The sequence below is a fragment of the Bombina bombina genome, chromosome 5 (assembly GCF_027579735.1).
Source record: "Bombina bombina isolate aBomBom1 chromosome 5, aBomBom1.pri, whole genome shotgun sequence".
Taxonomy (NCBI): domain Eukaryota; kingdom Metazoa; phylum Chordata; class Amphibia; order Anura; family Bombinatoridae; genus Bombina; species Bombina bombina.
The window spans coordinates 867331702-867348097 of NC_069503.1; the positions used below are offsets into that span (position 1 = coordinate 867331702).

Consider the following 16396-nt stretch of genomic DNA (forward strand, 5'->3'; position numbering starts at 1 on the left):
GAAATAAAGCGTTACGGTTATAGGATTATATAACGAATTGATGTTTGCATATAACTACATATTTAACCTCGGTAAAGAGGTTAAACATATAGTAAAAGTCAGCTCCAAAGCAGAAACGCACTACTGGCGAGCCACTGACAAGAGGCATATCACCAGCTAGCTTTCAGTAGTACATTGCTGATTCTGAGTCTATCTAGTCAACCAAGAGAGCAAAGTAAATGTGATCATAGAAATAAATTGAAATGCTCTATCTGAAACATGTAAGTTTCATTTTGACCTGTATATCCCTTTAAAGGAACATGAAACCCAAGATTTGTCTTTCATTATTCAGATAGAGAGAACAATTTTAAGTTTCCAATTTACATCTGTTATCAAATTTGCTTTGTTCTCATGTTTTTCTTTGTTGCATAGATAACTAGGTAGGTAGCGCGCACATGCCTGAAGCACTACATGACAGGAAATAGTGCTGCCATCTAGTGCGATTGCTAATGTATGACACTTGCAAAACTGCTGCCATATAATGCTGCAGACACCTGCACACCCCTGAACTTACCTTACTGCTTTTCAACAAAAGATGACAAGAAAACAAAGAACATTTCATTATAGAAGTAAATTGGGAAGTTGTTTAAAAACATAATTTATGTAAGAACTTACCTGATAAATTCATTTCTTTCATATTAGCAAGAGTCCATGAGCTAGTGACGTATGGGATATACATTCCTACCAGGAGGGGCAAAGTTTCCCAAACCTCAAAATGCCTATAAATACACCCCTCACCACACCCACAATTCAGTTTAACGAATAGCCAAGAAGTGGGGTGATAAAAAAGTGCGAAAGCATATAAAATAAGGAATTGGAATAATTGTGCTTTATACAAAATCATAACCACCACAAAAAAAGGGCGGGCCTCATGGACTCTTGCTAATATGAAAGAAATGAATTTATCAGGTAAGTTCTTACATAAATTATGTTTTCTTTCATGTAATTAGCAAGAGTCCATGAGCTAGTGACGTATGGGATAATGACTACCCAAGATGTGGATCTTTCCACACAAGAGTCACTAGAGAGGGAGGGACAAAATAAAGACAGCCAATTCCTGCTGAAAATAATTCACAACCAAAATAAAGTTTAATGAAAAACATAAGCAGAAGATTCAAACAAACCGCTGCCTGAAGTACTTTTCTACCAAAAACTGCTTCAGAAGAAGAAAATACATCAAAATGGTAGAATTTAGTAAAAGTATGCAAAGAGGACCAAGTTGCTGCTTTGCAAATCTGATCAACCGAAGCATCATTCCTAAACGCCCAGGAAGTAGAAACTGACCTAGTAGAATGAGCTGTAATTTTCTGAGGCGGAGTTTTACCCGACTCAACATAGGCAAGATGAATTAAAGATTTCAACCAAGATGCCAAAGAAATGGCAGAAGCTTTCTGGCCTTTTCTAGAACCGGAAAAGATAACAAATAGACTAGAAGTCTTTCGGAAAGATTTAGTAGCTTCAACATAATATTTCAAAGCTCTAACAACATCCAAAGAATGCAACGATTTCTCCTTAGAATTCTTAGGATTAGGACATAATGAAGGAACCACAATTTCTCTACTAATGTTGTTGGAATTCACAACCTTAGGTAAAAATTCAAAAGAAGTTCGCAACACCGCCTTATCCTGATGAAAAATCAGAAAAGGAGATTCACAAGAAAGAGCAGATAATTCAGAAACTCTTCTGGCAGAAGAGATGGCCAAAAGGAACAAAACTTTCCAAGAAAGTAATTTAATGTCCAATGAATGCATAGGTTCAAATGGAGGAGCTTGAAGCGCCCCCAGAACCAAATTCAAACTCCAAGGAGGAGAAATTGACTTAATGACAGGCTTTATACGAACCAACGCTTGTACAAAACAATGAATATCAGGAAGAATAGCAATCTTTCTGTGAAAAAGAACAGAAAGAGCAGAGATTTGTCCTTTCAAGGAACTTGCAGACAAACCCTTATCTAAACCATCCTGAAGAAACTGTAAAACTCTTGGTATTCTAAAAGAATGCCAAGAAAAATGATGAGAAAGACACCAAGAAATATAAGTCTTCCAGACTCTATAATATATCTCTCTAGATACAGATTTACGAGCCTGTAACATAGTATTAATCACAGAGTCAGAGAAACCTCTTTGACCAAGAATCAAGCGTTCAATCTCCATACCTTTAAATTTAAGGATTTCAGATCCTGATGGAAAAAAGGACCTTGTGACAGAAGGTCTGGTCTTAACGGAAGAGTCCACGGTTGGCAAGAGGCCATCCGGACAAGATCCGCATACCAAAACCTGTGAGGCCATGCCGGAGCTACCAGCAGAACAAACGAGCATTCCTTCAGAATCTTGGAGATTACTCTTGGAAGAAGAACTAGAGGCGGAAAGATATAGGCAGGATGATACTTCCAAGGAAGTGATAATGCATCCACTGCCTCCGCCTGAGGATCCCGGGATCTGGACAGATACCTGGGAAGTTTCTTGTTTAGATGGGACGCCATCAGATCTATTTCTGGAAGTTCCCACATTTGAACAATCTGAAGAAATACCTCTGGGTGAAGAGACCATTCGCCCGGATGCAACGTTTGGCGACTGAGATAATCCGCTTCCCAATTGTCTATACCTGGGATATGAACCGCAGAGATTAGACAGGAGCTGGATTCCGCCCAAATCAAAATTCGAGATACTTCTTTCATAGCCAGAGGACTGTGAGTCCCTCCTTGATGATTGATGTATGCCACAGTTGTGACATTGTCTGTCTGAAAACAAATGAACGATTCTCTCTTCAGAAGAGGCCAAAACTGAAGAGCTCTGAAAATTGCACGGAGTTCCAAAATATTGATCGGTAATCTCACCTCCTGAGATTCCCAAACTCCTTGTGCCGTCAGAGATCCCCACACAGCTCCCCAACCTGTGAGACTTGCATCTGTTGAAATTACAGTCCAGGTCGGAAGCACAAAAGAAGCCCCCTGAATTAAACGATGGTGATCTGTCCACCATGTTAGAGAGTGTCGAACAATCGGTTTTAAAGATATTAATTGAGATATCTTTGTGTAATCCTTGCACCATTGATTCAGCATACAAAGCTGAAGAGGTCGCATGTGAAAACGAGCAAAGGGGATCGCGTCCGATGCAGCAGTCATAAGACCTAGAATTTCCATGCATAAGGCTACCGAAGGGAATGATTGTGACTGAAGGTTTCGACAAGCTGCAATCAATTTTAGACGTCTCTTGTCTGTTAAAGACAGAGTCATGGACACTGAATCCATCTGGAAACCCAGAAAGGTTACCCTTGTCTGAGGAATCAATGAACTTTTTGGTAAATTGATCCTCCAACCATGATCTTGAAGAAACAACACAAGTCGATTCGTATGAAATTCTGCTAAATGTAAAGACTGAGCAAGTACCAAGATATCGTCCAAATAAGGAAATACCACAATACCCTGTTCTCTGATTACAGACAGAAGGGCACCGAGAACCTTTGTAAAAATTCTTGGAGCTGTAGCTAGGCCAAACGGCAGAGCCACAAACTGGTAATGCTTGTCCAGAAAAGAGAATCTCAGGAACTGATAATGATCTGGATGAATCGGAATATGCAGATATGCATCCTGTAAATCTATTGTGGACATATAATTCCCTTGCTGAACAAAAGGCAAGATAGTCCTTACAGTTACCATCTTGAACGTTGGTATCCTTACATAACGATTCAATATTTTTAGATCCAGAACTGGTCTGAAGGAATTCTCCTTCTTTGGTACAATGAAGAGATTTGAATAAAACCCCATCCCCTGTTCCGGAACTGGAACTGGCATAATTACTCCAGTCAACTCTAGATCTGAAACACAATTCAGAAATGCTTGAGCTTTTACTGGATTTACTGGGACACGGGAAAGAAAAAATCTCTTTGCAGGAGGTCTCATCTTGAAACCAATTCTGTACCCTTCTGAAACAATGTTCTGAATCCAAAGATTGTGAACAGAATTGATCCAAATTTCCTTGAAAAAACGTAACCTGCCCCCTACCAGCTGAGCTGGAATGAGGGCCGCACCTTCATGTGGACTTAGAAGCAGGCTTTGCCTTTCTAGCTGGCTTGGATTTATTCCAGACTGGAGATGGTTTCCAAACTGAAACTGCTCCTGAGGATGAAGGATCAGGCTTTTGTTCTTTGTTGAAACGAAAGGAACGAAAACGATTATTACCCCTGTTTTTACCTTTAGATTTTTTATCCTGTGGTAAAAAAGTTCCTTTCCCACCAGTAACAGTTGAAATAATAGAATCCAACTGAGAACCAAATAATTTGTTACCCTGGAAAGAAATAGAAAGTAGAGTTGATTTAGAAGCCATATCAGCATTCCAAGTTTTAAGCCATAAAGCTCTTCTAGCTAAAATAGCTAGAGACATAAACCTGACATCAACTCTGATAATATCAAAAATGGCATCACAGATAAAATTATTAGCATGCTGAAGAAGAATAATAATATCATGAGAATCATGATGTGTTACTTGTTGCGCTAAAGTTTCCAACCAAAAAGTTGAAGCTGCAGCAACATCAGCCAAAGATATAGCAGGTCTAAGAAGATTACCTGAACACAGATAAGCTTTTCTTAGAAAGGATTCAATTTTCCTATCTAAAGGATCCTTAAACGAAGTACCATCTGACGTAGGAATAGTAGTACGTTTAGCAAGGGTAGAAATAGCCCCATCAACTTTAGGGATTTTGTCCCAAAATTCTAATCTGTCAGACGGCACAGGATATAATTGCTTAAAACGTTTAGAAGGAGTAAATGAATTACCCAATTTATCCCATTCTTTGGAAATTACTGCAGAAATAGCATTAGGAAGAGGAAAAACTTCTGGAATAACCACAGGAGCTTTAAATACCTTATCCAAACGTTTAGAATTAGTATCAAGAGGACCAGAATCCTCTATTTCTAAAGCAATTAGTACTTCTTTAAGTAAAGAACGAATAAATTCCATTTTAAATAAATATGAAGATTTATCAGCATCAACCTCTGAGACAGAATCATCAGAATCAGAATGATGATGTTCATTTAAAAATTCATCTGTAGGGAGAGAAGTTTTAAAGGATTTTTTACGTTTACTAGAAGGAGAAATAACAGACATAGCCTTCTTTATGGATTCAGAAACAAAATCTCTTATGTTATCAGGAACATTCTGCACCTTAGATGTTGAAGGAACTGCAACAGGCAATGGTACTTTACTAAAGGAAATATTATCTGCATTAACAAGTTTGTCATGACAATCAATACAAACAACAGCCGGAGGAATAGCTACCAAAAATTTACAGCAGATACACTTAGCTTTGGTAGATCCAGCACTAGACAGCGATTTTCCTGTAGTATCTTCTGACTCAGATGCAACGTGAGACATCTTGCAATATGTAAGAGAAAAAACAACATATAAAGCAAAATTGAACAAATTCCTTAAATGACAGTTTCAGGAATGGGAAAAAATGCCAAGAACAAGCTTCTAGCAACCAGAAGCAATAAAAAATGAGACTTAAATAATGTGGAGATAAAAGAGACGCCCATATTTTTTAGCGCCAAATCAGACGCCCACATTATTTGGCGCCTAAATGCTTTTGGCGCCAAAATGACGCCACATCCGGAACGCCGACATCTTTGGCGCAAAATAACGTCAAAAAAATGACGCAACTTCCGGCGACACGTATGACGCCGGAAACGGAAATGAATTTTTGCGCCAAAAAGTCCGCGCCAAGAATGACGCAATAAAATGAAGCATTTTCAGCCCCCGCGAGCCTAACAGCCCACAGGGAAAAAAGTGTCAAATTTTTAAAGGTAAGAAAAAAATGATTAATTCAAATGCATTATCCCAAATATGAAACTGACTGTCTGAAAAATAAGGAAAGTTGAACATTCTGAGTCAAGGCAAATAAATGTTTGAATACATATATTTAGAACTTTATAAACAAAGTGCCCAACCATAGCTTAGAGTGTCACAGAAAATAAGATTTACTTACCCCAGGACACTCATCTACATGTTTGTAGAAAGCCAAACCAGTACTGAATTGAGAATCAGCAGAGGTAATGGTATATATAAGAGTATATCGTCGATCTGAAAAAGGGAGGTAAGAGATGAATCTCTACGACCGATAACAGAGAACCTATGAAATAGACCCCGTAGAAGGAGATCACTGCATTCAAATAGGCAATACTCTCCTCACATCCCTCTGACATTCACTGCACGCTGAGAGGAAAACCGGGCTCCAACTTGCTGCGGAGCGCATATCAACGTAGAATCTAGCACAAACTTACTTCACCACCTCCATCGGAGGCAAAGTTTGTAAAAACTGAATTGTGGGTGTGGTGAGGGGTGTATTTATAGGCATTTTGAGGTTTGGGAAACTTTGCCCCTCCTGGTAGGAATGTATATCCCATACGTCACTAGCTCATGGACTCTTGCTAATTACATGAAATAAATTGTAGTTTCTATCAGAATAAAGAGAAAAATCTTTGGTTTTATGTTCCTTTAAAAGGGACAGTCTACAGCAGAATTGTTATTTTTTAAAAAGATAGATAATCCCTTTATTACCCCAATTTTGCATAACCAACACAGTTATATTAATATACTTTTTACCTTTGTGATTACCTTGTACCTAGGCATCTTCTGACAGCCCCCTGATCACATGACTTGCATTTAGTACTGTGTTGTTCTAACTCTTAAAGTGAAGGTAAACTTTCATGAATTAGTGCCCGGTTTTCAAAAATACTATTAGAAACAGGGGCACTTTCATTCATGAAAGTTTACATTGCAGCATATTTTTACCTTTCTCTTCATCAAAGCTGGATTGGCGGTCCCCTGCCTGCAGCTCCTCTGTACTTACGTCACCACTGACGAAAACCGGCTTTCTCCAATCATGGCTTCCCCCCCCCAGAGTGTCCATCTCGTGAGGCCACGCCGTGATTGGAGGAAGCCGGTTTCGTCATTGCTGTGTAAGTACAGTATGAGATGCGGGTGGGGGATTGCCAATCCGGCTTTGCTGAAGAGAAAGGTAAGTATTTGTAAAAATATGCTAAATGAATGAAAGTGCCCCTGTTTTTAATAGTATTTTTTTAAAAAACAGGCACTAATTCATGAAAGTTTACATTCACTTTAAAGAACTCCCCGAGTGTGAGCACAATGTTATCTAAATGGCTCACATGAACTAGCACTCCCCTGTAGTGAAAAGCAAATAAAAAAGAATTCAGATAAGAGGCAGCCTTCAAGGACTTATAAATCAGTATATGAGCCTATCTAGGTTTAGCTTTCAACTAAGAATACCAAAAGAACAAAGCACATTTGAGGTTAAAAGTAAATTGTTAAGTTGTTTAAAATTACATGTCCTATCTAAATAATAAAAGTTTAATTTTGACTAGACTGTCCCTTTAAGTCATCCAGAAGTGCCATAAATAAATTTATGTTTGTAACAGTAGGTGTGTGTTTGCTTAATATTTAGGGGTCATGTTACATGCACAGCATAGTTTTGCGTATTCTTTTAAAACGGAAGATTATATATTAAGCTTACAATAACCGCCCCAATACAGATAAGGTCACATGTACATAACAACATTGTAGTTAGCCAAGAACCAACAATAATAGTGTAACAAAGCTGAGCCAATTTCTTAGCTCCACTCAGCAACATAATTGTAAAGTAGTATATTTATCATAACGAAACATGAAGCTATGAGGAAGTTGGTTTCTTATCTTTTATTTTATTATTTTGGCTTCACAATTGAAAACCAACTCACCTGGGGCATTCTCACATATGACATCTATATTAAAGGTATGGTTACAACTTTGCTAACAATATGACAATTATTTTGTATGCAGATCTTCTGAAAAGCAGAGATTAAATTTAGATCATATAAAAGGACCATAAAAAGGTCTTTAAACAATTCTTGCTTTTTGTGTAAAAATTGTGCTTGCCCCTGCTCCCTTGGGGACCAGGAGGACAATTTGCATCACTCATGTAACACATTTTGTTTTCTGATCTCTCTAGGGAGTCTGGGGCAACAGAACATTTTTACACAAAAGTGTTTAGTGTCCCTTTAATTACCCAATAATTCAGAAAGATCTTATTGATTTTAAAAAGACAATGCTCAAAATTTTCTTCTCTGTTATATCTAAAAAGTTGAGATTTCAAAATGCTATGACAGTGCCGTTTTTTTGTTGTTGTTTTTTTTTAATGGATCTTCTGTGGGAGTTGTCCCTATAAGCTGAGCATTAGAATACCAGGACTAAGCTGTAAACAATCAGGCCCAGACTGAGCATTTGCCCAGTGGGCCAGGACCACTTGCAGGCCAGGACTTGTTGCCTTAGCCCCGCGCAGTCTCCACATTATATTTTGTTCATGATGCAGGACCAGCCCTGCCCAGCATATCCCTGCCTTGCTGTGCCTGTGAACCAGGTCAAGCATTTCCAGCCTGTTTCTGTGAGCCAGCTTAAGGCCTGATCCCATGTCCCAGCATTACATTGAAACTGTCCTCTTCACAATGGCGGACTCTGTAGGCTGCTAAATGACTCACTGCAGAGTTGGGGCAGCAGCAAAACTACAGAGGTCTGAGATCTCTTCTGGCCCTTCAGTCAGTACTAACATTTCTACAAAGGGCCAGGTGATGCCTGGACTCCTCCTGCATCGTGTATGGCCCATCTGTGTGCCCCCACCAGCCCGTAAAAGAGGGCTCAAAGTATGCAGAAAGTGTAAATAACTGCTTTATGGTGGCAGGTTTCCAAGATGGCCTCCACAGAGTTGTTACACAGAAAACCCTGTCACTGTATTTGTATAGGAATGCTGCATACGTGCATGTTGTAGGCTATGGGGCTTACCAAAAAAAAGGGCACAACACTTGATAGTGCCTATTGGTGTCTGTGGGTGCCTGTTTTTGTGTAGTTATGCAAGTCTGTGGTGCTTTGTTTGTTCATGTAGGTGCCTATGGCTGAATGTGTGTTATTTCTCTGTAATAGACCAGCTTACAAGTGCTCAGGTGCCTGTTACTTTTAGTAACTGCACAGTCTGATTGGCAACCTGCAGTTATTCTATATGTAAATGTGAACTTTCAGTAGCTTTTTTTAACTACAGTATATGTCACTTTTTTATTATTTAATGACAAGCAATTTACAAAACGCAGTCTTGCCCAGTACACAATCAAGAACTTGTTTGTTTCACTTTTAAATAAATATAGTTTCAACTTAACCTTTTCAATGAAAGATGAAAAATAATAATAATAATAATAGATCTCTCTCTCTCTCTCTCTCTATATATATATATATATATATATATATATATATATATATATATATATATATATATATATATATATATCTATATGTATATATCTATATATATCTGTATGTATATATACATATAAATAATATATATATCTTACATATATATATATATATATATATATATATTTATTTATACTATGATTTTACCATGTGTGTGTGTATATATATATATATATTTATACTATGATTTTACAGTATGTGTATATATATATATATATATATATATATATATATATATATATATATATATATATATATATATATATATATATATATATATATATATATATATATATATATATATAGCCAAGTGTGTTTGTCTGAAGCTGTCATGCGCAGTAAAGACCGCACAGGACAAACACACCTGGTCTTACCTGATCTGCTGTTTGGGGCAAAAGTGGGCGTGGCCGGCGCAAGAGAGGGGAAAGAGATAGAGAGAGAGATAGAGAGGGGGAGAGACAAAAAGAGATGGAAAGTGCTAAAGAGAAGGGAAGAGAGAGCAAAAGAGAGGGGAAAGAGCAAAAGAGAAGAGAAAGAGCAAAAAAGAGGGAAGAGAGAGAAAATTAAGAGGGGGAAGGAGAGAGAGAGCAAAAGAGAAGGGAAGAGAGAGAGCACAAAAGAAGAGAGGGGGAGATGGGGAGAGAGCAATAGAGAGGGGGAGACAGAGCAAGAGAGAGAGGGAGACAGAGCAATAGAGAGAGGGAGACAGAGCAATAGAGAGAGGGAGACAGAGCAATAGAGAGAGGGAGACAGAGCAATAGAGAAGGGGAGAGAGCAAAAGAGAGGGGAGAGAGAGCACAGAGAGGGGAGAGAGAGAGCAAAAAAGAGGAGAGAGAGAGAGAAAGAGAAAAAGAGAAAAGAGAGGGATGGAGAGAGCGCAAAAGAGGGGGAGAGAGCACAAAAGAGAGGGGGGAGAGAGAGAGCGCAAAAGAGGGGGGAGAGAGAGAGCGCAAAAGAGGGGGGAGAGAGAGCAAAAGAGAGGGGGAAAGAAAGCAAAAGAGGGTGGAGAGAGGGAGCAAACTAGAGGGTAAAGAGCAAAAGAAAGGGTAGAGAGAGCAAAAGAGAGGGGGGAGAGAGCGCAAGAGAGGGGGGAGAGAGCGCAAAAGAGATGGGGGAGAGAGAGCAAAAAAGATGGGGGAGAGAGAGCAAAAGAGATGGGGGAGAGAGCAAAAGAGAGGGGGGAGAGAGAGCAAAAGATAGGGGGGGAGAGAGCAAAAGATAGGGGGGGAGAGAGCAAAAGATAGGGGGGGAGAGAGCAAAAGATAGGGGGGGAGAGAGCAAAAGATAGGGGGGGAGAGAGCAAAAGATAGGGGGGGAGAGAGCAAAAGATAGGGGGGGGAGAGAGCAAAAGATAGGGGGGGGGAGAGAGCAAAAGAGAGGGGGGGAGAGAGCAAAAGAGAGGGGGGGGGAGAGAGCAAAAGAGAGGGGGGGGGAGAGAGCAAAAGAGAGGGGGGGGAGAGAGCAAAAGAGAGGGGGGGGAGAGAGCAAAAGAGAGGGGGGGGGAGAGAGCAAAAGAGAGGGGGGGAGAGAGCAAAAGAGAGGGGGGGGGGAGAGAGCAAAAGAGAGGGGGGGGGAGAGAGCAAAAGAGAGGGGGGGGGAGAGAGCAAAAGAGAGGGGGGGAGAGAGCAAAAGAGAGGGGGGGGGAGAGAGCAAAAGAGAGGGGGGGAGAGAGAGCAAAAGAGAGGGGGGAGAGAGAGCAAGGGCTGTACTGCAAAAAATGGCCAGTGTAAACGTGCTTTAGGACTAGTATTTATATATATATATATATATATATATATATATATATATATATATATATATATATATATATATATATATATATATATATATATATATTAACAGGTTTAAATGCTGTTTGTTCAAATATGACAGAAAAAGACTAATATGCAACTATATACCTTTAAATAGGGTGGATGAAAATCGATGACTTTTTTTTTTTTTTAATCAGATTTTTTTTATTTAAAATCTATTTATTTTTCATTTTAATTGATTTTTTTTTTAATATAAATTCGATTTTTTTAAAATAGGATTTGTTTTAAATAAAATTCTTTTTGAGAAAAAAAAGTATATCTAAATATAGCTTATATTTAAGATACATTATAATCTAAAAGTTTTTTTTTTTATATATCAAGATGCTGTATATTCATTGCTGTAATGTTTATTTTTTGGTAAATTAATTCTATTAATTCATTCACAATGTTATGATCTCCCAGAGATTTCTGTAAGATTATTTTGGGCAATTTTTCTATCTTGAAGATATTATCACATATTATTTTGTAGTTCTCAAAACTGTGAATTTGTGTCTGTAGAAATAGCAAGCATCTTCTTCACAGCAAAAATGTTATATAAACATAGAGAGTTAAGAAATAGAACTTAAAGCGGTTTAATCATGACAGAAAAGTTTTGGGTTTCAGATAAAGCAAACAATTTTCAAATGAACTTATTTTATCAAATTTCCTTCATTCTTTTGGTGTCCTTTGTTTACAGAGGGCAATGCTCTACTGAGAGCTAGCTGAACGCACTGGGTGAGACAGTGACAGGGAGCTAGCTCACAGAATTGCATTGCTTCTGAGCCTTCCTAGGTATGCTTTTTAACAATGGATACCAAGAGAACAATGCAAATTAGATAAGAGAAGTACATTGGAAAGTTTTTTTTTGTCTTAATTATGAAAGTTTAGTTTTGACTTTACTGTCTCTTTAATGCCATTGCTCCCCTGCAAATCTATGTACACATAATCAACCAATTCTAAGTTTTAAGTTAGAAGATAGTTTGGCGTGGAATAGACTTGCACAAGGAACTGTGTAATTCTGGTGAGTCTCTATTTGCCCAGTTTATGCTTTGTTTCGATGAATGTGGTGTATTTATTTCCAGTAATGACCACAAGGGATTTCTGTCCAAAGCCATTCAAATTGTCCTTGAAGAAAGCTTTATCTTCAAATAAGTGGCACGGCTATGGAGACTAAATTCGCCCCAGCTATGCCAACTTATATATGGGTACCTGGGAAGAACAACACACCTGGGAAGAACAACACATCTGGCAAAACAACATACATTTAGACAAAATTATTTTTCTGGGGGCATTTCATTGACGATATTATAATGATTTGATCGGGTTCTGAGGAAACTTTAGAAAAATTTGTAACAAATTTAAATCTCAATAGATATAACTTGAAATTCACAAGTAAAACCAACCCTACCAAAATCGATTTTTTGGATCTTGTCTTTTTTCATAAAGAAAAGAAAATACTAATCAAATTATACAAAAAAAGAAACTGATTGCAATGGCTATCTTCATGCCAAGAGTAACCATAATTCAAAATGGATAAAAAAAAATCCATACGGGCAATATCAAAAAATCGTCAGGAACTGCTCGAAACTAGAAGAAGATTTCAACAAAGAAGCCGAAGAGTTGACAAACAAGTTTCTGGTTAAAGAATATCCAGCAGGGCTTCTGACTGAGGCCAAAAATAAAGCAAGAGACTTAAATCGAGATTTACTCCTAGGAACCAAGAAACAGAAACAAAGCCAGAAGAAAACATACAATAATAACAACAGAACCACCTTATTTATTATCAGGTATTTGTAGAGCGCCAACAGATTCCGTAGCGCTGATTCCGCAGCACCTTTATAAACTACATTCAACGAAGGAGCTGGAGAAATTAAAAATATCTTATAAAAACATTGGCATATCCTAAAAAAAGACTTTTTGTTAAAAGGACTTAATGATCAAGGCCCCATGTAAATTAAAAACAGCTGCCCCAAATGGAAAAAAACTGGCTAGGAGAAAAATCAAAAGTTTTTTTTTTTAAATGTAGCAGGCTAAATTGTGAAGCCCGTAGACATCATTATAGTTCAGCGAAACCCACTAAGACTTTTGCTTCTACAGTTTCAGGCCAATCTTTTGAAATAAAATGCCAGTGTAATTGCAAAACAGACTTTGTGGTCCATCTCCTTCAGTGTAGCTGCAACCTTCAGTATGTAGGTAGAACCACACGCGCATATAAGAAACATATAACCAACATCAAAGCAGGGCTTAAATCACATAATTTTTCAGCACACTTTAGGAAGTGTCACAATAGATATCCAACATGTCTGAAAGGCACAATTCTGGATCACATCCTCCGAGACAAGAGGGGGGTGATCTTGTCCTCAAATTTAGGATGTGAATCTAAAAGGATTTCCTTTGTCTAAGTACACTAATCCTGAAGGGATTAAACAAAGACATAGATCTAGCAGCTTTTCTTACATAAATCAGATGAAGGCCTAGAGAGACAAAACCGCATAAGTCATTGATCCCTAGGTTTTCAATTCCTGGATTAACTTTATAAATTATAAGTCTTTCACTTACTTATAAATATAGCCACAGGAACAACACATATATACATTAGTTTGTAACTTGATAAAAGGGTGAACTTCTAGTATAACCTATGCTAATGGACTTTTAAAAGGGAAGAGTATACATATACATATAGATGTATACACATCAACATATTGAAGAAATGAATATACCATTACCATAGGATAATCTGTACTATTAGGTTAACATTGGGTTTTTAGGTTTATGTTGTTTAATTTACAACTCAAGTCATTATTGCTATTAAGACAATACCTCTCTGACGTTGTCTTCACTTGTTTATTTCTTAAGGTTTATACTGTTCCTTTTACTGTTGAGGTTTTTACTATTGCAATGCATTCGTATCAACTATGAATAAGATTCTCACCCTGTCACATATAGATCTATACGTTAACATGCATAGTTCAACAGAGGTATATAATATAGGTATTCAAGTAGTTGGGGCAAAATATTAATATATAATATATAAAGAAATAGCCCCTCATCTACCATAATTTAATGCACTTTAACTTTTTAAAAGAAGCAAACAAGCATATAATCAAAAACCCAGGTATATACTTATATAATAAAACACCTAATTATAAATTTTACAAATGTATAACGAATCCTAATTATAATGCAACACATTCCAAAGAGACTAACCATTTTAAGTCTTTCATTTTAATCCTAAGATATTTCATTTATTAATATTGAGCCCCAAGTGCAAAAGGGGATAAAAACCGAAAACATAACTTTGATAAAGTCTGATGTTGGCAACACACGCTTAGACTATACGAACGTGTCCATAATCTGTTAAAAACAGCTGTCTAAAACAAACGTAACATTACATGTGACATACTATAACCAATGAGATTCAAGCGCCATAAAAAGAAAAAAACATACACAATACGATCAGATCAGCTGATCACTTCACGTCACTTTACATGTGACCAAAACCAACAAATGAGACTGAGCAGCAACCCAGGAGATGACAGAACCAACCAGATCTCATTCAGGCCGGGTGTCATAGCACTATGTTACACAATACACATTCCATACATGACAAGCATAACTGAAAGTTATACATCACGTTACACGTGACCTTAACCAACTAATCAGCATCAATCACAGCTGGGAGGCAAGCCGCATCCTCTATCTTTGAAAGTCCGCGATACACACGTATTAATTAACCTCTGAAGAAGGATATATTCACTTACCTTCGAAAAGCGTTAGGTGATATATAGGCACTAAGTTTAAAGTGCTTTTTACTGGAACTTTTATTTTTATCTATATTATGAATTCTTTTATCTGCACAATTGTTTTTACTATGACTTTAAGCACAAATCTCAACTGAACTACTTAATTTCCCTGCAATAATATCTGAAGTCATCTGTATAACGGCATTTGCATTCAGACTGCTTGACAAAACCTCATATTTTGAGGATACCTTATGTGAGCAAAATTGTATAGGGGATACTGTAGAAAGTTTGGGTTGCTTTCCAAATAAAAACTATAAAGTATTGCACTATTGGTGTATTTCTGTTTTCTTTCCATATTATCTGGCAATGCCTGGAGGGAAGTTTCCTGATCCATAGTATATCATACGCTCAGGCTATCCTGGATCACCCTTACCTCCTTACTTACCTCATACGATTAAGGTTAGGTCTAGTAAGTAGACATTCTTACCATTTTGGGTTTCTTGCCATTTATATCTTCACAATGGAAATCTGCTAAAAGTTGGGACTATTCATTTTTGGATTTTTATTATAGAGACTTTTGGTCCATACGGCTTATTGTATTCAATTGCAAAGATTACTATTTCTGCTTACATGGTTTATGTATTTTTGTAAAAGAAATTGCATATATATATTTTGTGACAACTAGCCTGTGGCCCAGCACTCCGACCAAGGTGGTGTGTAGTAGACCTGGGTGCAATCCTCAAAGTGTAGCTATGTAGATATGTATCAAGAAGGGCACTCTCAGGATTTGTAGATTCACTTTCAATGACTTTATTCGTACATCAAAAAAAGCATGGTCGACATTTCGGCTCCTATCCGAGCCTTCGTCAGGACATATTAAGTCTTCAAACGGCTATGTAGCCGAACTCCCAGATTAGAAAACAAGCGTACATGCCCTGTTACTGGGATATATTTGTGCAGTGGTGTTTTCGTCACACAGCCCACACTTCTCACAGAATGCTAATACAAAAAATAAAAATTTGCATGTATTTTCTGCATATTCATAAAAAAGGGCAATAGTCAAATTTTTCCCCACTTTTAGCAGCATTAAAACTGTTTTTTAGGAATTATATACACATCAAAATATAAATAAAATTAGTTTATATAAAAGATAACATGCATTGAATTTTCAGTTTTTCAGTAGTAAGTGCACAACATTTTTACATATATAAATTGTGTATTGTGTGTGTATTGTGTGTGAGAGAGACACAGAGAGAGAGACAGAGACACAGAGAGAGAGACAGAGAGAGAGACACAGAGAGAGAGAGACAGAGAGAGAGAGAGAGACAGAGAGAGAGAGAGAGATAGAGAGACAGAGACAGAGACAGAGAGACAGAGACAGAGACAGAGAGAGACAGAGACAGAGAGAGACAGAGAGAGAGAGACAGAGAGAGAGAGACAGAGAGAGAGAGACAAAGAGAGAGACAGAGACACAGAGAGAGAGAGACAAAGAGAGAGAGAGACAGAGAGAGAGAGAGAGAGAGAGAGAGAGAGA

The 16396-nt window shown here is 37.7% G+C and overlaps 1 protein-coding gene across 1 annotated transcript in view; it reads right to left on the bottom strand.

Moving 5' to 3' along the window:
- The window catches only part of GAREM1 (GRB2 associated regulator of MAPK1 subtype 1), a 470758-nt gene that overhangs the window by 408150 nt on the left and 46212 nt on the right, over positions 1-16396 (bottom strand). The gene's annotated exons all lie outside the window — the stretch shown is intronic.